The sequence below is a fragment of the Rhagoletis zephyria genome, unplaced genomic scaffold (assembly GCF_001687245.7).
Source record: "Rhagoletis zephyria isolate East Lansing unplaced genomic scaffold, Rhagoletis_zephyria_1.1 Rzeph_scaffold_04775, whole genome shotgun sequence".
In the NCBI taxonomy this organism is placed as follows: domain Eukaryota; kingdom Metazoa; phylum Arthropoda; class Insecta; order Diptera; family Tephritidae; genus Rhagoletis; species Rhagoletis zephyria.
The window spans coordinates 1736-29664 of record NW_016161858.1 but is presented as its reverse complement, the minus strand read 5'-3'; the positions used below and the strand labels follow the sequence as shown (position 1 = coordinate 29664).

Genomic DNA, 27929 nt, shown 5'->3' with positions numbered 1-27929 from the left:
CGAACATTTGGGAATGTATTTAAGGATGGGCCGTGTGTGTGTGTGTGTGTGTGTGTGTGTGCGTGTGTGAGGGCGGGTATAAGTAGCGCATTCGCATGCCATGCTCGTGACAGTTAAACACGTTCGATGGGCATAAATCCTGTTAAATTGTTAATTTGTTCCGTGCTGTGATTATGCTGGATCATAGTAAATGGCAGTTGAACTCTAGTTTGTACAGGTCGTATGCAGATATACATACATAGATACTTATGCGTGTAGGCGCTCACACATAGGTACACATTCATAATAAAACAGTATCTTGCGTGGTGTTAAGCAAAGCTTTAACGCACTTGGCGGTCGATTGTCAGGCAATTATCGAAGTTAAGATGCGCACTAGAATAACATTACGCTAAGGAAGCTAGGGCGTATGAGCATTAGCGCACACAAGGGGTGGGTTTTGGGGTTCAAACCCCCCCTAAAGCTAATAACCTCAAATACAAACTGTATCTTAAAGCTAAGAATCCAGCTCTCAAGGAAATTATAAGAAATATTTATTATAATTTCTGTTGCTTGAAAAAGCGCTTTGCTTTTGCTGTAAATTTTCATGAGGAAATGAATATACGAGCATTTTTTTCTTGAGAGCTGCAAACTGATTTAAGAAATTTTGGTAGAAGAAAATTTCTTTTTCATTTCTCGTCCGTCGTTTTATATGAATTTTTGGTTTTTCTCGAGAGTTCAGTTATTTTTTTCGGTATTCGAAATATTAAAAAAAAATTAGAAATCATGAAAAATCACCATCTCTATCGAAAGCCAGAAACCAGAAATCGAAAAAAGGAACATAAAAGTGCAAAAATTCATGGAATCAATAAATTTATTTTTACTGAGTCTTATTTACAATTTTTTCTTAGGTACTTTTGAAAGTTGAGCGCATCCTGAGTTTATAGCACTTTTTATTAAACAAGTAATTTTTAAGGAAAGAACACAATTCAATTCTTATATTCAAATTTAGGGGTACCGTTAATTTCTTCAATATCCAATCATCGGATCTCTAAACCAAGTTACGGGACGAACCTTGAGGTACCATCTTTCTACAAAAAAATGATTATTGAAATCGGTTCACGTGGTCCAAAGTTACGTATTCCGGCGAATTGATAACCTCCCCTTTTTTGAAGTCAGTTAAAAGTGTTTGAGTTCTGTTAATCTTATGTAAATAAAGTGCAGTTTATGAATTTTAAAACGTTTATTTATTTATTACATACTGTACATAAAACTTGCATAAATATATTTTAAAGAGCGTATTATCTGAAGAAAATTTTCAGTATTTTCCGGTGATATATCTTCAGAAATATAAAACCCCCCCTAAAATATATTCCTGGGTGCGCCCCTGCGTGTGAGTAATATCTGTGACAGTTTATGTATGTATGAATGTAGTTCCAAAGAACTGAAAGTAGGTGAAACTCCAAGCAAATACTTTACATTAACAATTAACCCTACGCTGATGCGACGATAATAGAGAGGCGAGATGCATGAGATTTAAGGTTGTACAGATAAACCTCCATCTGCTTCACTTGTACTCAAGCGAAGTAGACATTGCTTTGGTCCAAGATCCATGAATCACTAGCGATAGGAGCTGTGGCTTTCACACCCCAAAGTACACAACATTTAGTGCTCAAGGTAGGGACAGCCCCGAACCTGTATTTTAATCAGAACTAATTTGAATGCTACTGCAATGAATTGATTTCTGTATCGGGCTAGAGGCTACATTTAAAGCCTCAAGGCTCCAAAAAGTGCTTGCAAAATCAGCTACAGCACACTGCTATATTCAAAAGGATGATAGGTCCTGGATTGACTTAAGTTGCGAAACCGTCAAATTACTATTGGATAACCACTTCCCAGAATGCACTGACGATACTTTAAATAATCCAGAACCAATAGAAGTTACACAAGTACTTATCAGTATTGTAAAAGATACTCAAAAATTAAATAGTTTTCCATAGCCTCTTATATGGATATTATGGCTTATGAGTAACTTTTAACTTAACCCTTTCAGTGCCACAAGCTCTTAAGTAAAATATAAGATTTGAGTGTTAGATAATTGCTTTCTTTCTAAGGGCTAAATATAAATATATTTTAATGTAAATTTTTGTTTTCATTTATGGTACTTTTTTTATTAAAAAAAAAACAAGTTCGTCGGTCTACCAAAATTTTATTTCAAACTGTCATTTAAGGATCTAAGTAAACAAAAAAGTTTTTCACCCCATCAGCAAGTTATCAAAATGTTGTTCGAGTGTAGTCAAATACTGTAAGTATTGTGTGGAAAACTTCTGCATGTGCCCACATGACGTATGAATAATTTCCATACAAAATAACTCATTTTCCGCCAACACAACACTCATTTGGAGAAGTAAAAGCAGCGCTCTTCCCCTTGAAAACACACATTCTTTGCTTTCTGAAACTATTTGCTTGCCATTGCCATTATTCCAAAAAAAAACAAAAACAAATTGCGCAGCATATGAGCAACATTTGTTCGCCGCCTACCTACCTACCCACGCTCAACTCAATCCATACCATAAAATTACCTCTTCACACAACAAACTATTTTCGCACATTTTCGCATTGTCTGCTTAAAATTAACATTTCTAATGTCGCCTGGCATACGACAGTGCAGCTGTAGCAGCTGCAGCTATTTTTTACTTGCTGCTCCCCAATCCCCCCCCTCCCCCCCTCCCCATGCCTCTTCTTCGCTTTCGCTTTCGCCTTCTCCTGCTTACGGCTCAGCACTAAGTTTCGGGTGCAAATTTGCAATTCCAAGTGGTTGGGCGAAGCTAACTCTTGATGCAATTGCAATTTGTAACTGAATTTGAAGTGAGTGAGTGCTTTGTCTTGCGTTGCCTTGCGTTGCCTTGCCATGCCCTGAGTTAATGCTTGGCTTCAACTTATGTTTAACTGAGCTTAAAGTGTGCTATGCAGTGAAGGGAGCACATACGAGTGTGTGCGTGTGTGTGTGTGTGTGCTGAGAGTGCGCTTATGTGTCTGTTGCACGTAACAATGCAAAGGTCATGTGCATAAACAAGTTGCTAAGACTTTTACTACTTACTCTCCACGTACTGTATACATACAAATATTGCAAATATATAGTATATAGAAATGTGAGTGAATTTATTATGTAGATAGTTATGGGTGCAAGTGTTGCGTGCTTACAACAGTCATTGCCAAATTGAGTCAGTCCCACACATACATACATACGTACACTTGCAAAGACGCTCCCTAAGCTCGAGTGTGTGCGATAAACAAAGATCAGGACGAATGTCGCTGATTTGAATTTACAACCGAATGTACATAGTGCTGCAGCAACAACACACACCCCGGCTTATATTTTTGCATTTATTTGCTGCATTACAGTTAACTTCTCTACACTTGCCAGCAATCTTTCCACTAAAGCACTGCTTACCCTCGCTCTCTTTTTCTACCCTTTCCACTATCCAAAATTATCCATTGCCTTTATCAAATTCAACTAAAACAACTACGAATACAAATCCAACAACTACGAGTAGCAACACTGCCACAAATGTACTTGTCACCGATTGTATTATTAGTTGGATTTCTCAGCACTGCTGTTGCTAGTTTGCTCCTGCCGCAGGATATGAGCTGAACAGGATATTAGATACCAGAATCTTGTGATAAATGCAAATTAGAAATATGGGTAGTATGCAGCAGCAGTTGTTAAGTGTAGTGAGTACAACAACAATCACAACAACAACAATAGCAACAATGTCTCGTATACGCCCGTGTAGCTAGCTGTCTGTTTGTTGCGGCATTGGTGCTGACTGGCTGCCTGGCAGTTGGAGTTGAAATGTGCGGCACAGTGCAATTATGGCTAATGGAATTTTTTGTATTTCATTTTCAGTTATGTGCGAGAGTGAGAGTGTTAGTTATGAAATATGAATCGTAAGTGCATGACGAAATGAAGTGTGGCGGCAGTAGTTGGGCAAATGTGTAAAACAAGTGTGTAAGAAATTGAAAGGAGTGAATTGTATTTCGCACAAAAACATGATCTTTTAAAATGAGGTCAATAAAAATTCCTTTCGGAATATGAATTTCATGAGAACACATTTTTCGATAGCACTCTGGGTGTATAGAATGTAGATAAAAGCAATTAAGCTGATTCAGCACAAAAATGATTTCGCAAAAAAACGATAATCCCACGGTGCGGCAGTGAAAATTCACCATTTATGTGCAAATAATCTCACTTAACGAAATCAGACCAAAAATGTTGAAGTTAGGCAATTTTTCTTAAGTTCTGCCTTAAGTTTATATGTATGTATGATATATTCAAACATAAAATTTTGAAAAAATTACAAAAAATTTTCAAAATATCTCACACAAATCCCAAAAAATTCCCGAACATCCTGTGACAATTTTAAAAGTCCTCGAAAGGATTCCGAAACTGCTAAAAAGCTCTGAAAATTGGACTAGAGGTCGTGACAAATTTCAAAAAATTTCGCGAAATTCAGAAAAATTGTTTAGAAAATCCCTACAAAAATCTCGAATCATTTATTTTTCATAAAGTCGTGGCAAAACTTAAGGATAAAAAGCCTCGAACGACTCTGACTAATTTCAGGATATTAAAGAGATTTCGAAGAAGCCCAAAAAATCTGATAAAACTAAAACAACAAAATTAAAAGCTTTCAAAGGTCTTGAAAAACGTTAGAACAAACAAACCTAAAAAATTTCCAAAGGTTAAAACACTATGAATACGTTACAAAAGATTCCGAAAATTAAAATCTTGAAAATAATGAATTGTTCTCTATAAAAATCGTAACATTTTTAAAGAATTAAACCAAAACTGATGTGGATAAAACAAAATAAGGCTACTCCAGGAATTGCAGGAAAACTTCAAAAAAAAATATCTGAAAAAATCTGGACATTTCAAAAACAAAATATGAAATATTATGGAAAAGTATTGAAGAAAAAACAGGAAAGTTCGGAAAAGTTAGAGAAAAACTTCGGATTCTCCGAAAAATAACAGGTAGTTTCGAAAAGACCAAAATTATTCCGAAAAACATTCTGAGAAATCAAGAATATTTTTTTAAATCACGGGCACTCCGGGAAACTAAAAAAAATCAGGAAAAATGTAAAAATATCTCCGAAAGTACATTTTCGATCTCAGTGCAAGCTAGCAAGCAATTCTTCTTATTAATTATTACACAAAAACTAAGCCATCTAATTCGACCTAATTTGAGGAGCCAACCTACAGCTTTTTGTGACAAGCCTAAAATCAATATTTCATCTTTAAATGACTTAGACTTAGAGCGTTATGAACTCGCTTTTAAAGAAATTTTGTGGATGTGGACAATCAACCGAACTATGCCATCGCCTCAACCATCGCCACAGTGGGTTAAAGTTTTAAATTTTCGGTAAAAAAAAATTATATAAAAAAATAAGTAACATGGCATTTTTTCTCAAATAAAAAAATGAGAAGCTCTATTTTTAAGTATTTTTTTATATTTTTTTCGGATTTGTTTTCGAATTTCGCTAACCTATTTAATTTTATTAAATCATTTATTTTTTTTTAATTTTTTATATAGTATTTTTTCTAAATTTTCTTCAAAAAATTTTCAGTTTGTTTTCTAATATCGACATTAAAATTTAAACGCAAATCTACTCTAAAATATAAATTACATATGTATGTAAAACAAAAATTAACAATCTTTTTCTCAAAAAATAAAAAATATCTGAAATTTTTAGTTTTTTTTTATATTTTTCGGTTTTATTTTTTCATATCGATAATTTCAATTTTTTGTATACTTTTATTTACATTTATTTAAATTGTATGTAATATATTCTGGATTTTGTTCAGACATTTCAAAAAGTTTTCTTTCAAAATTTTACATTTTTAAAGTTTTAAACGCGAATCTCTAAAATTGATAAGAAAATGTCTTGTCCATGCTATACATACGTTATTCATGCGAACGTAAGGTTTGGTATTAGTTGATGGATTTTTTGTTTTGACTGTCAATTAAATTTTTGCAGCATAGCAAAAACTCGCTGTTAGTAACTTGCTTGAGTTTTAAAACAAAATCCACTTAAATACGTGTATTGAGAGGATTACAGAAAACAGAGAGGTACAAAGTATATACATATACATATATTTTATAAACGTATAGTACGGGCAATCATCTGATAAAAAAATCATTTGCGTTAAGCGAAAAAGACAATAATTGATAATGCTTGTAGGCAATAAACGATAATCGCATGAAAAATTAAGTTGGAAAATGCTGATAAAAGCTTTGAAGCGCACAAACAGCCGAACGAACACATAAACAGCCTAGCAGTCAGGCAATCAGCCCCAGCTGGCAGATGCTAGAAGCAGCAACAAAAAACAAATACCGAAAATGTGTGCCAGCGTGCCAGGTGAATCTCCGCTGAGCTGGCAAGGTGGCGCATAGTGGGCTGAAACGAGACCCTGTGGTCAAACAAAAATATCTGCTCTTGGGATTAACCTTTTTGGGTGATTTTTTTTTTTAATTGAAGGTAAATACATATATTTCAAAGGAAAATTATATATAGGTCAACAAGTAAAGTTTCATTTTTCAAACAAGCATGAGTAAAATTCGATTAAAAATCGATAAGTATTAATTTTTAAACTTAACCTTAACCTTAGTGTCAAACTTAACCTTAACGTTAACCTCACCTCAATCTTCATCTCGATTCCAATCTTAATCTTAGCCTCTAATACTTTGAGAGTATGTATGTATTTTTTTCGTTACATCGATATTTGCATTTACTCCCAACTGAACGCAAAGAAGTTTCACTTCAAAAATTTCATTAATTTTACCTTAAATTATACATATGTATTTACCTTTGAGAAAAATAAAATAAAAAATCACCCAAAAATTTTGATCACTGGNCGCTAGAGTAGGTGGGAATGTAATTGTGTGTGGGTGTGTGCATGACGAGTGCGCGCTTGCTGCCACCAAGAGTTAACCGCAACATGCCACAAACATTTATCCACTGATATTTAAATATTATTTTATTTCCGCACATTTTCTGTTTGTTTTTTTTTGTAATTTTTTTTTTTTGCGTTTCGCAGACCAAAATAGCCACAGTACAAATTGGCGTAAGTTGTGACAGCAAAAATAGTGCCATTGTGACTACAAGTGTGTGAAATTTACGCACGTGCTGAGCTTACACGCATGCCCACGCACTCTCACACACTTACTTGCAGACCTTAAAGCGTTGTGGCAGCCAGCTTGCGCTCCATAAAAACATTTTCGTTTGTTGTAACATGAAAGTAACTTTATATTTTTAATTTAATTTCAACAAATTTTTTACGCTTTTTTAAGTTCGTTTTTTTTTTGTAATTTTTTTATTATTTTTCCACTGTCGCGCCACATCTGCGTTTGCCAGTTTAATTAATTAGTTTTCGTTTGCGATTTTGCCTTTATGCATTTCTTCCTCTACTTTTTATACATATGTCGTCGACATCTCGCGCTGCCGTCTGTCTGTCTGTCTGTCTGCCTATCTCCTGGTATGTGTGTTTGCGTGCAGATGTCTGCTGCTGTATGCGTCGCCTGTCACAAATGACAGAAACTCAAAGGCGTGCCTATACAGCAGCAGAAAAACACACACATACACACAACCTGTTTTTTGTATCTTCCCGCTAAATTAAATACTCAGTTCGTACTAGAGGCCTGCATGAACTCATTCAAACTTCCAGGCAAACAGAGTACGGAAGATTTGAATATTTTACTTAACACACTCAGCGTTTGGAATTTCGTAGGATATGAATTTTACATTTTGTTTTAAATTTTCTACCTTCAAATGGAAGAATGTGAATTAACGAATAAAAGATATTCATATCATTAAATTGTCATTTATTCCAATTCAATTTATTGTCACTTGTTTGAATATTGTTATGTCGGCACATATTTCTACCAGAACAGGTATTCACTAAAATTCAAAAAATTTGAAGCCAAAATCATTCACTCGTTTTGTATATGAATAATTCGTAAGCCGTTTTGAATGAATTCATGCAGCCCTCTAGTTCGTATTTGTTCGTGTGTCCCCCTTAGTTGTGGCGCTTATTATCTGGCCATTTGCTCTGATTTAAAATGGCGCGCGGCGGTGGCGTCGACGTTCGCGTTGTCTCCAGCGTGCTGTCAGTTGCTTAGCAGCTCTCGGCTTGTCACATTTCACACAGAGAATCGTAAATATGATTTGCTGGGCGAGGTGAGTGCCTCTGTGTATATACATACATACATATATCAGCGTATTAGTGTTGGCTATGTTGCAAGCAAATAGCGTAGCGTACAAAAGAGCAGCTCAAGCTTGTCACGCCGCTACTTGAAATGTTTATCCCCAAAAATGTGAATTGAGCGAATTTGGTCAGTAGAAGGGGAGTAAGCTTTGAGAGGCCACAATGGCAGCAAAATTGAAATGACAAATACGAGCAATTTAAAGGAAAAAATAAATAGGGAAGTAAATGAAACAGGCAACGGAAACGAAACAACAGCAATCAAAATTTAATTCCATTTAATCAAAGAAATTACAGAAAGGAAGCCGAGTGTGCTTAACATTTATTTAAGTTGCTTGTATGAGAAACAGGTGGCCTGGATTACTTTTTAATTTACATTTTTACAGAAATATGCATATGTAGCAAGTAGGGTGTTCGATTATTCGACTTTCTCCAAACCCGGTTTTTGAGTTATTCCAAAAACACTGTTAAAAAAGGTTCCAATCTTCAATCGAAAACCCGTTTGACGGTTTTGCATAATTTCCGCTTGCTTGGATAACACTTACAGTTAGTCAGAATTGAAGGATGGAAATGGATAAAACTATTAAAAGAGAAATAAATGGAATAAGTTCAAAGTAGAAGCAGCATTGGATCTAATAAATATTTAAAAGTTTTGGGATCAACTGATTTTTTCCTTATAGCATGTTCAAGTTGCCGTGTTTTATAGCTTGTTCTCGTTTCATATTGTAAAACAAGTATTTTCTCATAGAAAATGACACCCGACAAACAATACGAAATGACTGGTTTTTGCGAAAGCAGGTCCCAAAATCGATGAATAGTCGAAAAAGTAGGCAATGGATTGAAGTATGTATGTATTTCTTCCATGTTTTTCTCAACAGCCGATTGGATGCGAGTTCGACTGCCAACTTGTTGTGTTCAAACAGCACTGAGAAAAAAATGGATTTATTTTTGGCGATTTTTTCGTTTGAACACGATTTCGTCCAGCACTTCACAGATACTATTTCGTAATTTAAAAAAAATGTCCGTCTAATGGCATTCGAACCCGGACCCTCCTGGAAAGTAACTAATGGCAGCAAGGATCGCTGTGCACTCAGCTATAGCCCCAACATCTACATAGGTGTTTTTTTTTTTTTAAATTTTCTCTTTGAATCAAGACCAAATCACGCATACATATTTCCATTAATTGTTTTCTGAAATACCCAGTGGGAATTAGGAGCACGTAATAATACCTTATTAGCAACTTACTCTTCACCTGGCAGTCATTACCATTTCCCTGCCGAACGTCCCTTACTTTTACAAAGGCATGGCCGCCTTATGTAAGTTGGAATTTAGAATGTACATTTGGTATCAGACATACTTCTGAGCCGCTTTACAAAGTAAGTTACGTGTAATGCAGAGCAGTCGCTCGGAGTAGTTCGGTGCTTGGAAATAACTTCGGCTGCACGTTATTTTGCAACTGACAACGTAATGTGTCTTCGGAGGTGTTAATTTTGCCCTTTACTAGTAGATGCATTGGCCATGATGACAATTTTGGTACTAAAAACTGAAAGAAAACATGGCTTACCTCGCAAGGTGCTTACCTATTTTCCCAGTGGGTAACTTCAAGGTATGAATGTATGTATATGCATGAAAAAATAATCTTCTAAGTGAGCTTGATAGCGTTTAAATTGTTAAAAAATTTCTTGTCTCCTTTTCAACAAAATACAAAATAGAATTCCATTTATAGCGAAATGTAAGATGCAGTTGCATAAATATTTAAATTAGAGGAAAAGCCGGTTTATTCGATAACAAAACTTCGGTTTATTCGAGATTCGAAAATCACGCTTTCGCAAAAATGGCCCAAAAAAATTGGGTAAAACCGAGCCAATAGCCAAAAATATAAACGAAATAAATTCTAGTATGCCTGCGTGTTGAAAACAGTTTTAACACTTGCCGAAAAAAAAATTGTTTCCACTTCTGTTGGCCTCTGTAATTGATTTGTTTGGGGCGATATAATCCTACATATGTACATACATAACCCTGTCATATTTTGTTTAAACCCTGTCATATATATATATATTTTTTTTCTTTCAAATTTTTTTTATATGTATGTTACCGCCTAACTTTGGACCACGTTAAACGATTTCTATACTTCTTTTATATGAGAATTGAAGTCGCTTTTGTTTTTTTTTGCTTAAAAATTACTTGTTTAACGTAAATTCTGCTGATTATATGGTCTACTTCTGATTTTAGATACATAAACAAATTAATACACATATTATTGCAGCAATGTACTGATCGGGAATTTCGCCTGGTAGCATATCAGTAGAGGCTTGGTTAGTTTCTAATATCTCCCACGAACCGTTTACCTCTAGGCTTAAGCATTCGATAATTTGCCGTATACTGTATTCCATAGTTGAATCATTGAAAATCGCAAAGTACTGAGTTCAGCGCTCGGGTATCTAACTTCTAGGCCAACTCTCGTATTCATTCCAAAAATTTCTAAATCTATGAACATCCTACACAGCGAACTGCAAATCTGTGACTCTTTTAGCTCAGTGAATTTTCCACGTAGAAACTCAACAAATTGAGTTAATTTGACGCTTATTGCGAATAAAAATATAACAATTCTTAATTGATATTCTGCAAGTCTAGTGAATTATCTCAAAATTCACCACTCGTCAGCGCTGATGCTGCACGTGCAATGATTGTAGAATTTCAATTAACAAGATTTAAATGACTTTGTAATTAAATCAATTTGTGTTTGCAGCTTAAATTGCTTTCTTAATAAATGCGTGTGTGTGTGTGTGTGTGCTTATCTAGACCAATCACTCTTACGCGCAGTTAGACACGAAAATTCACTGCAAACTGATACCAACAGACATAAAAGGTATTTTACATATTTCGCCTTTAATTTTCAGGGAATAATTGACTTACAAGTGGCGAAGAATTTTTAAATATTTTTCTTTGGAATTGCGTAAGTTATTTAAACTCGAATTACTTTTGAAGTGTGTAATTTTTGCTTTTTATTTACTGTCCACCAAAGCATTGGTGAAAGCTATTAAAATGTGAGCTTTATATTTACATAGTTGAGTACAGCAACTCATGTGTATTTAAAACTGATATGCTTTAGTGAATTTAAAATTTATTATTTTGCGAATGTTACACTCGACATGAGATTTACTGATGCAACGCATAAGGGAATGACAAACTTAACCAGGCAAAGTTAGAGGTTGTGTGTGGTGATGACTATACGAAAGAATTGAGCTGATTTACTTCTCGACTAAGGAGTTCTAAGTAGGAAGGTTAAAGGAATATTCCAGCCGATCGAATCACTCAGTCACTTAGTAACTAATAAAAATGGGCCTTGATTGTTTAAATGTCGACTACGTAATCTTAAATTAAAAATAAAAATGGGTTAAAATTAAGCTAAAATATTAGCCACTTTGTGACCAGTTTGAGTGCAGACTAAAAAACTGCCTTTTTAAATAATTAGAAACCGAATTAGTGACAAAATGAGAGATCAGAAAATCGCGGAATCAATCAGTGGTAAAATGTCTGACTAATTTTTTTTTGTTTGAACTAAAAATTTGACTGAGTTAACATAAAACTTACTAAAAAATTGATTTTTTACTTGACTATTTGGTCGAGACTGTTATTCACAGCCGAAAAGAGTGCCATATAAAAAATTTTTTTAAAAAGTTGACTTATCTATCTTTTCGCCAAATGATATTTTATTTAAATAAATGCTAAATGTTTAGCCAGTATAACTAATAATAATAAGGGAATCTATATATTAATACGCTAACATAAATTTTGTCACCGCTCGTTTGGCGATTCTATCGAACCCATTTCGATATGGCCTTATTTCTCAATTACGATATTTATCTAGTTATCATAATGTATCGAGTTCTTCCAACTTATCGAGTTATCGATGACTATTGATTTACCGAAATTTTCCGATTTATCGAATCGAAGTTTTTGAATTGAAACATATATCGATTTTCACTGTCTATCAAGCTACCAAAGTGTAACCAGTTATCGAAATTTGGCGATGAATTTGGAAATTCATGGAGCTATAAAAATTAATCGAGGTATCGGAATTTATATAGTTATCCGGAATTTATCGATACATATATGTAAATTTTTCAGCTACCAAGATTTGGGAATGCACATTTATGGATAGTTATAGAAGTTTGTCGAGTTATCGAGTTTTATTGAGTTATCAGATTTTTTTGTTTATGATATTCATCTAAGTATCGATATAAATCGATTTATCAAAAATTATCGACAAACTTAAACGTATAGAGTCAATTCCAAGTCCTGCTAAAGTCCTTCAAAGATATGAAAACTGGTCACGTTTTAGTTCCAAAGAAGATTTTCCGGCAAGTAAATTTGTACCTCATTCTAAAATTAGAAATAATTCAAAACAAGTATAACGGAAGCTTTTTAACAGTTTTCGCATATTTTCGCAACTTTCTCTTGAATATGCCAGCAAAATTACCCAGCGATTCGCACTACAGAGGCTGTAAAAACGAGAATAACGTAGCAAAGTCGTAATTTTTTCAGAGTTCGTCCTATTCGCAGGACCTAAACTCAATGGAAAATATTTGAAATTGGATGATTTGCAAAATTTGCATGACAGACAATCCATGTGATGATTGGCAGTTGTTCTTTCCGGCGATTAAGGTGGTAAGCAGCGAGATGTCCTTGATTTTTTAAGGCGTCTCTATAATTGTTTTCCGGATAGAGGTTTTTACCCATACTCATAGATTTCATCTAGTTTGATAAAACATAGAATAAAATCCAAAATAATAGATTTTTCCATTTTCACCACTTTTCTTTGAAGTTGATCACTTTTTAATATGAGATGAAAAAGAAACTTTTCCGATGCCCTAAATTCCAGATATAAGCTCAGATCTGAGGAAAAATGTGTACCTATTCAAGTGAAGCGGTGTGTGTAGGTAAACAACTGAATAACTGAAAAAGCCGCTTACTGACCTAGACTAAAGTGTGCTACTTTTATTTCAACTTTAACCAAGATACAAGAGATTATAACTCATTCAGTTAAGTAAAACATTTATAGCTTCAGAGGAAATAGGTTAGCAGCTGCGTATTCGGCGCGTACACGCTTTGATTTTATCTATTCGCGCGTTCACATATGCCTCTTTACAAATGGACCNAGGCGTCTCTATAATTGTTTTCCGGATAGAGGTTTTTACCCATACTCATAGATTTCATCTAGTTTGATAAAACATAGAATAAAATCCAAAATAATAGATTTTTCCATTTTCACCACTTTTCTTTGAAGTTGATCACTTTTTAATATGAGATGAAAAAGAAACTTTTCCGATGCCCTAAATTCCAGATATAAGCTCAGATCTGAGGAAAAATGTGTACCTATTCAAGTGAAGCGGTGTGTGTAGGTAAACAACTGAATAACTGAAAAAGCCGCTTACTGACCTAGACTAAAGTGTGCTACTTTTATTTCAACTTTAACCAAGATACAAGAGATTATAACTCACTCAGTTAAGTAAAACATTTATAGCTTCAGAGGAAATAGGTTAGCAGCTGCGTATTGGCGCGTACACGCTTTGATTTTATCTATTCGCGCGTTCACATATGCCTCTTTACAAATGGACTATTTGATAAATTACGCTACACTATCCATTCTGTTCGTTGAAATGAAATGAATTGAAAACATTTAATTAGAAGACAATTAAAAAGAGGAATGAGAAAAAATATAAATAGTTAAATCCAACACCATTTTAACATTTCTTTGCGCCCTTTCTCACCTACACCGCCTTGAACAGCCGCTGCCCTGCTCACAACACTAACTTCGTAGCCTTTTGACTAATGGAACCCCTTCTTTAACTCTCTCTCTCTCTCTCACCCACTCACTCCGTTTTTTCTTCATTTCCCATCTCCAGCTAATTATAATTCAATGCGAACGAAATCTATTTATTATTCAATTTATGCAAACCTTTGTTTGTATTTCTTTATATCCTTCAATGTAATTTGCTTTGTTTCATTATCTATTTGTTCGGCTATTTGTTTCAACGACACAGCGACTGGCTAACCGACCGCTCGCCCGTCTGCCCGTTTTGTATATCTGTATGTATGTATGTAATTATTGTCAAATCTTGGTAATTTATGACTTTAACACGACGCTGGCCCATAATAAATTTTCCATTTTTCCATTTGCAAACCAATTCGCGAAGGAGCTTGGAGAATTTTTGTGCATTATCAGTGCCGTTTTGTAGGAAACAACTGANTAACACGACGCTGGCACATAATAAATTTTCCATTTTTCCATTTGCAAACCGATTCGCGAAGGAGCTTCGAGAATTTTTGTGCATTATCAGTGCCGTTACGTAGGAAACAACTGCGGCTGTGAATAGCCGGTGGGACTAAGAAAAATCAGTTACGACTTTAATGGAGCATGTAGAAGGAGAGGAAAGCAGACAGAAGATACTGTAGTCAGCACTGAAAGCAAAGCAATGGTAGGTGAAATGAAATTTTTGACAGCATAAAATTGTAACAAATCAATTGGAAAATAGAAAGGATTTGATAGAGTAGGAAGATAGTCAAATTACGCGAGTATTTTTAGTATTCGGAAAATTTATGATATTTGAGATGAAGAATGTTAAATTGAAATTAAAAAACACTCCCATAAAACATTCATAAATAAATCTCTTGCTTTATTATCAAAAACTAGTACTTTTTTCTAAAAGCTAAGAAATTAAAATTGCAAACTGAAGTACTATTACTAAGAATTTGTATCTCCTAATACACTAGTGTGGTCCAAAAATTTAAATTAAAAAAATATTGAAATTAAAAATTATTTATAAGTAGGTGGCTCAAAGCGCTCAAGTTTTCCATGCATCATATAGGGGAAACAATTTTTCGTACAAATGGTATAGAATTCTTGCAGATCAATATTTTTTGAACGAAAAATTTTGTTTCTCTGTTTATATTTTATACTTTTGTGATATAGAGCAATCCTAAAGGGTGAGAGCATGAAAAATCGGGCTTTATCTTTTCACGTGCATTTTGGACCACGCTAATGTACACTCACGGCGAGAAATTGTTGACGCAGAGAATTTTTCACAATACGCGCAACAATTTTTATTGTAATTTTTTCCTTTTTTTATAAAAATAACACAGTTCAAACTACAACAAAAATCGTAAAAATATAATTTCCTATCTTTGTGTAAATCTGAGCAAAATTTAATACATTTTCACCGCAAATTTCCAAATTTGTTATCAGACTTTTTAGATTTTTTTAAGCTTGCAGTTTTGTAGCCCATTTTAGTATAATAGAATGCAAGTTTTAAGCTAGGACACAAGGATGATTTTTGGCAATTTTTGTATGCATTTTTGCAAAAATTTCAAAAGTATTTTGTATGGAAAAAATACAAAGCACATTCAAAAAAGAAAAAATCAGAAAAATCATCGCGATTTTTTATCAACTTAAAACTTGCATTTTTCATCCTAAATTTACTTAACAGCATACTCTAAAAAATCTGATTATGAAGTTAAAAATTTGCATGACGATTACACACAGAGTTTGGAAATTTAATTTGTATTTTTTTGTTGTAAAGAATAAGCGGAAAAATAAATATAAAAATTTTGGGATATACGTATTGTGAAAAATTCTCTGGGCCAATACTTGTTGTCGTGAATGAATGTATGTACATATGTATATTTTATAGAATAATGTATGAGTGAATAGATGTTTTAAGCTTGTCTAATTTCGCTTATTTTTATTGCCAAATTTTCACTTTTTATAGAGGCTTTTTTCTTAACATTTAAGTTATCAAGTATTTTTCACATTTAATTTATATCGTTATTATTTTATTCCTTCTGTCTTTAACGTTTTCTTATTGCAAGTTTAAAAAGTAATTTTTTCGTTCATTTTACCTTTAGATTTCCTCTTCGTTTCTCTACCTTTTTCACTCCCTTTTTCTTTTGCTGTTTTTTTATTTCTCCCCGCTTTTTTCTTCTGCGTTCCTCTCCTGAAGGCCTTCCCTCTACTAAGCTTTTTCTATCTCAATACTGTCATTCCTATTTTATTACGGGGTTTCCCATTATTTTTTTGTCTCTCTTTATCTTTCGTGGTCTTTATTTTCACCTTTTATCTTTTTCTCCACTTTTTTTCTCATATCTCTTCACCCCACTTCGTTTTCTTTTACTTTCTCCCTGTGTCTCTATAATTATTTCCTATTCTATTTTCACTCTCTACCTCTTCGCCTCCCTCTTTTTCGTACTTTATTTTCTCTCTCTCCCTCACTATCTTTCCCCATTTCTGCTTACTCTTTCAATTTTTAATTTTTTTATTTTCTCATTCCCTCATACTCTCTACCTTTATATCTTCATTTTCATTTTTACTACTCGTCTCTATTTCGGTTTTGCCATTCTATGTCCCTATCTCGCTCTTTTATTAATTCTTTTTTATGTTCTCCTTTCGTCTCAGCTTTTGTTCGGGTATTTCTGCATTCTTCATTATCTTCCTTACTTTCCAGTTTATTATTTTTCTTTTTCTTGCGCGATTTTATTCTTCCTTTTCAAATTTTTGTCTATCCTTAATTTGTTTTTTTTTTTAGTTTTTTCTCATCACCTTTATTTATGTCCTCTTATTTATATCAACTATGGATCTCTTTTTCATTTTCAAGTTTTTTTTCATTCATTATTTGATTATTTTTCTCAGTATTATTCTCTCTAACGATCTTGTCCACTAATTCCATTTTTCCTTCTACCCCTTCCCCTTTTGAAATAAGTTTCGTTCTGTTTTTCTTTATTTATATTTGATATTCTTTCTCCCTCTTATTTTCGGGTTTGTTTTTCATTTTATTTTCTTTTTAACCCTTCTTCCACATCGGCTCTTGGCTCCACCAGATTTAACCAGAAAACTATTTTTTAAGCTCCACTTACTCTTCTTTTAGTCTCATTCCCATTTTTCATCTTCCAACTAAATATTTTCTGCTCTCCTCTGCCTCCACGGCATCTTTAGTCTTGCGCTCGCTCAGATCTTACCAAGATTTATACACAATTTATGCGCAAAATTTCTCCCTTGACATTTGACCCGACCGGCGTATACAGAGAGCCATAATGGGCCACTGCCGCGCTTTCTTAAGTATTTTTGTTGTTCTTATTACTCCAACGAATGCTGTTGTGCACAGATTTTATGAGAAATCACATAACTTTTTTTATGCGATATTTTTTTTTTGTTGCAAAACTTTTCTACGGTTGGTGGCTGGTAGTCAGCAAACGCTCAATTTAATGATCCTCAATAAACTTACATATCGACGGCAATGCAACTGCCGAGCGGCAAAAACTACAATGAAAATATGTATGTATGTATGTATGTAGTAATGAGGAACAAAAACGAAGCAGCGTTCAAATAATATCCTCGGCGACGCGTTGACATGACGAGGGACTTGTTTTTATGCTGCTATCAGTCATTGCGGTGAAATCTTTTTTTTTTGTTGTTCGAATTTTGTTGAATTCTTTCGGGCTCAATTTCAAATAGCGGAAAATTTCGACCTTCTATCCAAGTTTGACTCCTTAACACTTTTAGGATATTTTTTTGAGCAATTTGTTGTTAAAATAGTGGAATAAAATGCGCCTAAAATTTTGCCAGATTTTCGTTTTTCTTATTATTTTCTGTTCATATACATTCTATATACATCTACGAAAATCATCGTTGTCATTTTTTTGCTCTACCCATTCAATTGTTATTATTATCTGTCATTAGCCTTCATATGACACCCTCTTGCGCCTATTTGTATGCAACGGACGATTTTTCAAATTTATTTGTGTATTTACGTATGTATGTATGTAGGCATCTGTGTAATCCAGCAATGATTGTTTTCTTCGATTACTTTCAGCTTCAATTGGCAAGCTTTTCGTACATTTTATGATTGCTACTTTTGAAACTCATTTTCTGTCGCTTTTTTATCTAAAACTTCGGTGCTTCATTTTCGTACTTTTTTCAATGCATTTGCCATGTTTTTCATTTATATTTAGGTTTTCGCTCCTCAACAGCTCCCCTTTCCATTTGCTCCCCGAAGCATTTAACGATTTATTGCCTACAATAAAATGTTCGTTGTAAAAATTTGACGCTTGACTGCGGGGCATAAATACTCAGTTAAGTGCTGATGAAGACACACAAACGTGCTGCACACACATCGTCACATTAACAGACAGTCGCGTTTGAAAAATAGCGTAAATTGTTGAGTTGAAATCAATTTTCAATTTCTTGATTTGCTATTTATTTGCGGTTGGGAGATGAGACAGCAAGCAAATACACAAAAAACTTTCCACATAGCAATAAATATTTTATTATTAAAATGTAGGGATTTTCTTTTTTTGTTTGGTTTTACAATAAATTTTATGGTCACTGATGGCCGAAATATTTTCTTAAAAATAAGCCTTTCTTATGTAAGTAAAAAATTAAGTTTACATCTAAATTTGTAAAATGAATTTTATTCTCAAAAAAACCTCGAAACCCCCACCTCAAAAGTTAGACGTAAACTGCATGCATTGAATCGCCGTTCCACGTTCCACCAAAAGCAATTTCGCGTTCAACTTAGAATTAGATTTAGAGCTCGCGAAGTTAACAAATCTACTCTGCGTCCACACAATACCCTACTCTACTACAAACTTTCACTTTTCTGTGTCCTTTGAAGTTTGCATAAACAAAAGCCATAGGCTTTGACTAAGACACGCCCACTACGGGTCTTCGTAACCGAAACGGTCCAGATATATATCTTGCCATATCGTCTTTGGGAAATTTCTATGTGCTACAACAGCCTTAGACTAGGAACGCATCTGAAGAACTATAGGGGTATTCTCTGAGTCTTGCAAAGCCCTTGCATGGTGCACAGATTGCACGGATTGCACGGTAAAAACCGGTTTTCGTATGGGACAGCTTTGCAAACCGTGCAATCCGTGCACCGTGCAAGGGCTTTGCAAGACTCAGAGAATACCCCTTAAATATTTCTATGTGCAAAAAACATGCAAAGTGTGCATGAAAATGCCCAACTATATATTCAGTTTTTAAATATTAAAAAAAAATTTTTCCAGAAATTCATGTTCGGTTTCTAGGTGATCAAAAAATGATGTCCAGCTTTTAAGTGAACCAAGACTGATGTTCAATTTTAAGAGACCAGAAATTCATGTTCCATTTTTAAATTTCCAAAATAATATGACCAATTTTTGAGTGACAAAAAATTTATGTACATATTTTTAATGAAAAAAAAATATATGTCCAGCGCTTTAATGACCAAAAGTTTATGTATGGCTTTAAATGAGCCAAAAAATTATACCCTGCTTTTGTATGTATTATCAGAAATTTTTGTCCAGTTTTAAATTATTAAAGGTAAATAAATTATGACCAATTTTTAAGGGACCAAAAAATATGTCCAGTTTTTAAGTGATCACAAAATTTATGACCAGCCTCTTAATGACAAAAAATTGATGAGCTGTGTTTTAATGATCAAAATTTATGTTCGCTTTTAAATGAACCAAAAAACCACCCTGGAAATGTATGTCTAGTTATTAATTTATCAAAAAATTATTTCCTATTTCTTTTTTTAATTATGTCCAGTTTTTAAGTGGCCATAAAAATTTATGATGATCTTCTTAACGACCGCAAGTAAAACTCCTGCGTTTTAATGTCCACAAATTTATATTATGTTTTAAGTGCATAGAAAAATTGGTTCAAATTTTAAATGGCCAAAAAAAGTGTAGTTTGTAAGTGACCAAAAAATTCCGCCCAGTGTTTAAATGACAAAAACCATTTGTCCATTTGTTAAGTGACAAAAAATAAGTTTTGAGTGACCAAAAACATACGTCCAGTTTTTAAGACAAAAAAAAAATGCTTCACTTTTTCTAACCAGTGGAAACCGACAACTAATTTACATATTTTGAACTCCCCTAAGCAGAAAAAATTTTGTAATTTCTTAAGCAAGGACAGTTAGAGCCATCATTTGCAAATAAATATTTTATGCAACAACCTTTAGGATTTGAAAAGAAAAGTACTAGATAATTTCACCAATAAAACAATATCGAAATAAAAAAGTAAAAAACTATACAAAAAATTAATAGTCTACTCAGCGCAGCCAGCAAAGCACAAATTGATATCAATTAAGCTAAAAATGCAATCTCAGCAAATTCGTGTCGCCTTTGTCTACACCGTTGTTGCGCTACTCACCTACTCACCTATACTCATTTACCTACCCAGCTACTCAGGCACGTTTTGACTTTGTTTTCGTCGTCATCGTCGGTCGGCCGTTGTCGGTTGCTACACATGAACCAAATAAGCAACAAACAGCCAACCACTTTGCTCTGACGCTCGCCATGGCATGTGAAAGTGATTTTGTTTGCTTTTATATAATTCTTTTCTTTCTTTTTATTTGACCTACGGCCACTCAGTATTATGGCACAATGTTTTTATTTTGCTGATTATTTTGTTACTAAGTTGCAGCAGCAGCATCGCATAAAGCACGGGGCGGATAATTTTCTATTAAGCACATGATAAGCCGTACAAGCGCAGGAGCTAAATAGTTGGTAGGAGGTAAGCTTGTGACCATAAATAAGTAATCAGGGTATTAGCACAGCAGAGCGGCTTAACCAAAAGAGGGTGGATATATAGAGAGTGTGATGTAGAATACAAGGCTGCCAAGTAGATAAATATGTATGTAAAGCAAGAAATAAAAATGCACGAAAAAAAAGAGTACGTAATCGATTCATAGGCAATTAAAGAGATTTACAATAGTTGAGTTTTTTTTTTTTTAGTGCAGATTCAAAATACTCTATGAGAATTTTGTCTGAGCTCAATGCTAGCAACACACAATGAGGGGTTTTAATATATCACACAATTTTTTTTCTTTTTCAATATCTACTTAAAACTCGTCCAAAATTACTCATACGCCATAGTGCACACCTCCGCCAAATACATAACTTTTGAGCATCCGCATCAGTGATGCTAGAGTGTGCCATGTCGCATTAATAGCACTTTCCATTAAATATTCTTAGAACTCCACCGCTTTTGAATAGAGGTCATTCGGCAGTAAATTGGGTTTTAACCAGATTTCAAAGGCAAGGCAATTAAACCAACCACACGAAAGGCATAATTCCGGCGAATTTCCACAATTTAAGTGGAAAAATGCAGTAGGTGCGAAGCTAAATTCCAATTGTTACTAGTTACATGAAATCACGAATTAGCGGGTCTGCTAAAATAATGGTAGGCGATGGGAATAATTCAAATTTCCTTTAAAAAAATACGCTTCACAATTTTTTGTTAGAGTTAGCAAATCAAATATTTTTTAAAGCTGCGAATTGGAGGATTACATATTCAGAGGTTTTGTAGGGCTTTGGGAAATATAAAGAGGTTATCATTTAGAAAACCTAGAAGGAAAATTACCGAAAATTTATCGATTAAATTGATAACGATGGCGTGGGTTTAAAAGAGAGAAAAAAGTTATCTATTTATTTATCGACGATATGTTTCGATATACTTAAGAGTATGCTTTTCGAAATTGCTATCAACGACCTAAGTTGGTCTTTTATGACATGTAATCGATATTACATCACGAAAACGAATGAAAAATAATCAATTTATATATCGAATAAAAAATATTATTTTCAATCAATTTAGCAATATAAATAGCTATCGAAAGCTCTATCAACGACCCATAATTGTCACATATAATAGTATACTACGTTATTAATATTTGATGTCTTTATCGATGCATCTATCGAATTGATATATATGTATGTATGTTTTTACTGGTATATTTACATATCTATATCGGTATTTAAATCGTTATTTTATACACTACTAATATGCATTTCTAAAGGCTTATCGATATTCAATATATTTTTAAGGTTATAACCCCCCTATTTTGATTGCCAGTACGATAGGTATTTGCTATTAGAAGGCAAATAATGACAGTAGATTATGTAAATTAAATGAATAAAGAATAAATTAAAGAATATTCTTATCGACTGAAGTAATCGATATTTTCATAGGACAGTGTACTGTTTGACTGAAAAATAACCGATAGTATTATCGATAAATGTATCGAAAAATGTATGTTGTTATTGGCGCATATCGCTGTTAAGGCCGGTTGTTCAATTTCTGGTTATGACGACTTTCCAGTTAAACATCATTATCGATAAAGCAGTCGTTGTATTTAAACGGAGCTTTTACCTCCGATTTCTGTTAACCTGGCATTGAATAATCGCTGCTATTATCAATTTGCCGTACGAAAATTGTCCGAATATTTTTCTATCGATACATGCATTTACTTTTACAAATACATATCGTTATCGGTTAGTTTATCGATACATTCATTTGCAGCAATCGTTTTCAAAACCATAATTTTCCCAACGTATTTAAGGCATTTAATCTCCTTCCGTCCCAAACTTTCTCCATCCAAATAATTAAGGCATTAATCTGACCCTACGCTAACCACTCAACATCCCTCCCTCCCCTTCTTCTCCCGCCTCCCCACACTTAAAAGCAAATTAAGCACTCGTAAGATCATCCGCCGACTACTCTGACGTACGAGTAACAAATTAATAGATAAACCTGCCGGTGCGTGTGCCTCCGAGCGCTAATAATAGGAATACATATTTCCTACGCGCAATAATGCAAATCTAATCAAAGAACAAACCAAGAATGACCCAAGAAACTCATTATTAGGCGAGCATAGTGACTCATATATGTACCTACACATGAATATAAGATAAATAGATTTGCTTGAGGTTATGTGTACTCACCTATTGTTGTAATTAATGTTAATGAATATAGAAACGCCGATGCGTAAGTCCACTTGTGTGTAGGTGGATTCATTTGTTCGCCGGGTGGATAAAGTTTCGATTGACGTACGGCGCGCAGTAGGGTCTCCTGCAAAGTAAAGCGTAAAAGAGGAAAGAGAGAGAGTGAGCAAAGGAGACCAGTTTAGTAAGTGAAAAGCTAAGCAAATGCGTATGAGCCAAAATTTTTTGTAGATATTTATGCAACAACAAATGAATAATTCAATGTGTACATACATATGTCTGTATGTATTTAGAGACAATGAACGTTGAATATTTCTACTTTCTTTGTTTTTCTGAAATGAGAGTGAAAATGAAATGAAAATGGAAATGAGTTGCCAGTGCGTGTGTCAACGCACAGATACTTAGCGTCGGTGCAAATGCTGGAACGCGCGCTGCATTCTAACATACGGTACGTACAATAACAACACCAACACCAAACAAACATCAATGGACACGTGCGATAGCAATCACAAAGCAAACACCATTGATGAGCGTATGAATGGCAGCAGCCGCCACCACAGCAGCCAGTCGAGTAGAAACAATGAGGTATAGTGCCAAAGCAAATGTGTGCGATTGTGTGTGCATTAGGGATGTTAATTTTTTCGCTTTTTACGATCCCGGGATTTTCGGGATGTCGTTAGCACAAAAATAAATAATAAATAAATGGGTTTGAAACCTACTTTTTTATTTAAAGTGGCGTTTTTATTTTTTTTTCTCTGACATCGGGATTTATTTTAAAGATCTTTGTAATTCCAAAGATATGATTCATTTCAAAAATTCAACGGAATGTAGAATAAAAATAAAGGTACCAAATGAACGAGGAAATTTCTTTAGAATTTAAAAAAATTAAAATTTTTTGGATTCACAAGGACGAATAGGATCTTATCGAGTTTATAATTTTTTCAAAAACAAATATTGCGAAATTTCAAGGATAAAAGTGTAAAAAAATTGAATCTGATTAAATTCTACAGAATTATTTGCCAATAATGCTGGGATTTTTGGGACCTAAAAAAAGCCAGGATCCTGGGATTAACATTCCTAGTGTGCATTATGTAAATGTATGCTAGGAGAGTAAGCGCGCAAGAGTACAAAAAGTAGTGTGAATGAGAAAAGATATGTATGTTTGTGCAGCCATTAAATAAATTACAAAGCATAACAAGCAAGTCATGACTGGCATACATACATATGTATAACGGTGCATACACGTGAAAGTGAGTGTGTGTGTGAAATAATTTTTTTCTATATTTATTTTATTTTTTGCTACTGCTGGACACTCGAGCAAATGACGACTATGACCAGTAATGGGCCAGCCGTTTCACCAACAACAACAAAATCGACACTCTTGCTCTTGTAAGTTTGCTTTTAAATATACATACATATGCACACATGTACATAGCTCAATGATAAACTCAAAAGCGGTGTGGAGCAGAATTAAGGCGTGGTCCGCAATAGTCCTCCAGGAGCTAAGAGCGAAAGAACGACAGCGCAGTAGCGAAAAGAGAAGACTGAACGAGAGATAAGCCAGGAAGGCGTGTGTGAAGAGCCAATTGGCAAAGCTGCGCCTTGCGACGTAATACCTAACGGCGGTCCCGCAAGGCGAAACACAAGGCTTCAGACGTCGGAGTTAAGGGTTTAGTACGTAGGCGCGCTGTCTCGCAAGTCCTGAATTATGTGATAACATAGTCTGGGCGTGGTCCCGAATGAGGTGCACCCTTAGCGGACAGGATGACGAATCGTGCATAACATCTTTGGAAGATTCCCCCTCCGTTGAAAAAAAAAAAAAAAACATAGCTCAATGTGTGCCTGGATTTATATGTATGTACATATGTAAAGCATATGCTACTTGGTGCTTGAGCTCACCTCGATTTCAGTTCATCGATTTTATGTTCATGTCTTTATATTTTGCTATTCATTTGCGTACGCTGCCGACACTTACCTGAAAATGTTGCACCTCCTGTGCTGCCAGACGTGTCCAATTCTCCTTATATAAAATATTCAAATCTTCGGTAATGGACCACAAGCGATCAACGGTGCTGAAATGAGAGTGCAAAAGGACAAAGATTAGAATGGTGAGAAAGAAATTACTTCGTTGAATGAATAGTTACCAAAAGAAGGTGTGTGAAATGTGATGGCAAATAAAATACTTGGCTGTCAGAGAAAAGAAGGAACTGGGCAGGGAATTTATTTGGTGAAAGTTGTCAGCTAAATATTTAGACCAAATGGGCCCTAGAGCGTCTAAGAAGTGCATATTTAAGAACCATATATGTATGTGTATAACACAAATTAGATAAATAGGGTTATCTACCACCTGCTTAAAAGATCCAATTAACCACTCGCGCTGGGTATATCAAATACAAACGAGCGGTATTTTAAGAATTTGTAATACAAGTATATTTTTAACACAGGGTTGCCATCTCACAAAAAATAAATGATTAACTTAACAGTTTAGAAGATTCTATAAGAGCAACCAAATGCAGAGTGTGAGCATAGTTGCCAACTGTATAAAATTTTAAATTAGTCAAATGTTTTAAGTATGCTTTGTATTACAGAACTATAATCAGATGCATGCCAAACATAGAAATGGTTATTAAAAATATTAAAAAAAAAACTATTTTGAAAAGGGCTGCCAGCTATCAAAAAATAAAAAATAAAATTGTTGTACTATCTAGTAAGTAAAAAATTTTTGAACATATGGTGTATGGAAAAACTGCTATATGGAAAAAAACACCATCAACAAAAAAAAGCTTGCCAAAAACAACTTCAAACTTGTAACTTGCTATGAAACTGCATACCAAAATGTTTTTTTTAAATTCGGATAAAAACAATTTTAACTTTGATGCAGAGTTGCCAGAAAGATAAAATTGTAATTAATGTTAAATGTCGCTGTCTAATAAACATCTTGTCAGAATTACATATTTGGTTTAAATATATTTTATGTCGAGTTGCCATCTGACATACAGAAAAATATGTGCATAAAATAAACGACATGTTTAACATAAAACAATGCGACTTTCCAACGAAAGCTATGTAAAATTTATTTTATTAAAAAATTATTTTTTTGCGCAGAGTTGCCACATAACAAAAATTAAATGAATAGAACAACCCATTTGAAGTATTTCAAATTCTACAATGTGACTTTTGCATTTAAAATAATTAGTAAGTAGAGTTGCCAGCTAACAAAAATTAAAATAGAGAAAATAAATTAAAAGAGTAAAATAATCGCACATAAGGTGGTTTCAGGGACATAAGCTGTATAAATAAAGTTTGCAAATTTAGACTGAGCTTAAAGTGTTACGTTACACATATTCCAATGTACCAAGTTCCAAAAATTTTTAATTTTACAAATTTTATTTCTGGTAAATTTTTCGCGTACGTAAACTATCTGTTAAAATCCGCTATTAGTTAAGAACAGATCTTTCACCAGGGTTGCCACTTAAGCCAAAAGTTTACTTATTTATTTATTTTTTTTTTTTAAAGCTTAAAATAGTATCAAGGCCGCTAGTGTATGTATATGTATGCGTATGTTAATATGTATAAATTATAAATTTTCGCAATACTGGACAAAAATTTATGATAAATTATAAATTGAACTTAAGTTTTTGAATGTTGACAATTTTTAATAAATTTATGGTCCTTTAAAAATTTGGCTTACATTTTAGTCAACGAAACGCTAGATAGATATAATTTTTTGGGCATTAAAAAATGGGCATTAATTTCTTGACATTTACACTTAGGTATGAAGTTGGCTTTTACATATGGGAAAAATCTAACGGTAAAAATGGAAAACGATTTTCAATTTTAATAAGTGAACATATATTCAAAGTATGAAGAAGTTTTCTGCCCAATTTGTACCTTTTAGTAGGCATCTACTTTTTATAGTCTATATGTTTAAACCATTATTTATTCACTTTTTAAATAAAAAAAAATATGTTCAGCTTTTAGGTCCTGTTTTTGAATGACCCAGGTTATGTCTAGATTTTGAATGACCAAAAATGTATCTCCAGTTTTTAAATAACTAAATATATGTGAATCATTTAAATGATCAAAAAAGTATGTCCATAATTTATTCTAAAACGATGCAAATATGAAATCATCCGCCTCTTGTTCACTGAAAAATATGCTTTTGACTGTTGGTGGAGTGCAGTCGTCCCTCCGAACCGGTCACCGCTTACTCAGCATGCTAGGCTATCGACTATAGTGAAACAAAAAGCGTACACATTTTAAATGCAAATGCCACAAAGTGTAGACATTTTATGCCAAAAACAGAAAATTACTGCAGGTGTCGATGGCAGCACGTTTTGGTGCCAATTTTTATGCAAACCACCAAATTAAACCATAAAACTAAAAGGTTACTGCGAAATGAAAAACCCTCAGAAAAAAGTGCAGTAAAATGCAGTAAAACGTGCAAAGAGCACCAAATATGCAGGGACACTCGCACACTCAGAGCACAGAAAACAATTGTCATGAAATTAAAATCAATTCGCATAAAAAGTTACAAACAATCCAAAAGTGAAGCGAAAAATATTATACAGGAAAAAGAAATTTCAGCAGCAAAAAAGACCTACATATACAAAATAAATTATCACAGCCGGCCAGGCAGACAGACAAATTTATAGGGAAACGCACACACCCACACACACACACACACACGCACAATTGCATTGTATTACTTGGCGTGCACCACTGCATGAAAATTCCACAGTAGCGGGCAGCATTTGCGTTGCACTGTTATGCAAAATGCGTAAGCGATTTTCAAATGAATGCGCACATCTATGTACACACAGGGACTCACAGACAGAGAGACAGACAGACACCACTGCTGTTGAGCTTGCACACAAACGTAAATTGTGGCCAAATCGGTCACCAGGTGTGTAGGCAGACGTGC

General features: G+C 34.0%; 1 pseudogene; it reads right to left on the bottom strand.

Annotated features, from left to right (window-relative positions):
* Positions 1 to 25077, bottom strand: part of LOC108371203 (uncharacterized) — a 30800-nt pseudogene extending 5723 nt beyond the window's left edge.
* Positions 25078 to 27929: the final 2852 nt, after the last annotated feature.